Source organism: Hemiscyllium ocellatum, chromosome 7 (genome assembly GCF_020745735.1).
Source record: "Hemiscyllium ocellatum isolate sHemOce1 chromosome 7, sHemOce1.pat.X.cur, whole genome shotgun sequence".
Taxonomy (NCBI): Eukaryota; Metazoa; Chordata; class Chondrichthyes; order Orectolobiformes; family Hemiscylliidae; genus Hemiscyllium; species Hemiscyllium ocellatum.
The window spans coordinates 89,040,962-89,042,827 of NC_083407.1; positions in this window are offsets into that span (position 1 = coordinate 89,040,962).

The following is a 1,866-nucleotide window of genomic DNA, read 5'->3' on the forward strand; positions in this document are numbered from 1 at the left end:
TTGGCCATGCTGAATTGCCCATAGTGTTAGGTGTTTTAGTCAGAGGGAAAATTGATCTGGGTGGGTTTCTCTTCGGAGGGTCGGTGTGGACTTGTTGGGCCGAAGGGCTTGTTTCAACACAGTAGGTAATCTAATCTAATCTAATCAAAGCCACACACCATCCAGTTATGGGACAATGTCATTGTTCTTTCACTGTTGTTGGATCATAATTCTGGAATCAACTTTGTAACAGCACTTTGGGTGTACGTATCCTCACTGACTTCAACATGTGCCTTTACCAGGACAATTGGGCATAGGAAATGAATACTGGTGTAGCCAGTGCCATCCACATTCCATGAACAAATGAAAGAAATGCTCAAATATAATCACATTACTAATTGAAGTGGATACTCTGGATGAATGTGTGAGAAAAGTCTAAAGTAGCAAATCTTGCTCAGGGATCCCTTCTTTAAGAATAAATGCCAACAAATAAAAAAGTTAATGTGAAAAAAAAGTAAAATGTTGTTTAGTTTACATTTTAGCTTCTCGTATTGATTTCTTTTAAAATTGCAGTGGCCACTTTGGATCTCATTTCAAAACTGAGATCAATTGAGTGTTAAATAAATACAAAATACCTTGCACATCTGGCAAGTTTACAGACTCATTCTTAACAAGGTACACCCATCAGTTTTGAAAAGGTCAACTTGCCATCTCTATGCATAACCATCTCGTGTTTTAGTTGATTACAAGTTCAATCAGAAATGCTTTTCTCGCATCTAGATAATTTATTCAGTCTGTGAACTGAACCCTGTTTGCCAGCAGTCCACGATTGTGCTTCTGTGCTGATGTACAAAGCTTACACTTAATGCATGAAAAATTTTGGCAAACATTCCAGCTGTGACCAGCAACATTTCATTCTGCTTCATTCCACTTTTTTGTAGTCAGTATAAAGACTGATGGTGAACAATGTTATGGCTATAATCTAATATATGACAAAACCAAAAACAGAACACTCGAACTTTCATTTATCTTTGTGATATTGTTATTAATGATATCATACAAACTAAAATGCAGAGCATTGAGATGAGCGTGCATGCTTTAATAATGGAACTATGTACATTTTGGATTCTTGTGCACACGAGCAATATATAAAAGCAAAATACCACAGACACTGAGTGTCTGAAATAGAAACAGAACAAACACAAGCTTGGGGAGATGGAGGACGGGGTGGGGATGGTGTGGGTAACATGGAGCTCGCACTCCTGGTGGGAAGCACCAGTTGGCTGGGCATGATCCATTCTGGGCACAATGGCAGAACAGAAGTGCCAAATTGGAATGCAGTGGGCCAAAGGTGAGTTCAGGGAGGACTGAAACCTCCTGTGGTGAAAACGATGACTCATACATCTCCTCCATCCCATCCCACACACTGCATAGAACCAACTGAACCTTATAGCGACACTAGAATGTGTAAAAATGATTTTTAAACTGTCATTTTCTCATTACTTTCTGCTATGTTAAAAAAAGTCTTTTTTGTGCAGGGCCAATACAAGTGTCAATCATCCACATCCTTTAAAATATCAAAAAAATAGAAACTACAGAGTCCTGAAACTGCAGAATCTTGCTTACACAAGAATGTGCCATTGACAGCAGAGACCGGAACACTAAAGTAGTCAATCAACCAATGAGAATCAGTTGTTTCGACAGTCTAGTGGTTACCTGGATTTTTAGTTCAGCCTCATTATGCACTTTGTTGAGACATCTGAACCCCATTGTAATACTTCGAGAGACACTTTAAAATAAAGTTCCTATACTCAATTTTCTGAGCCTAATTGAATGAATTTCCCTAATAAGGCACTTCCCCAGTTAAGCCTTGGTCTTTAACATCCA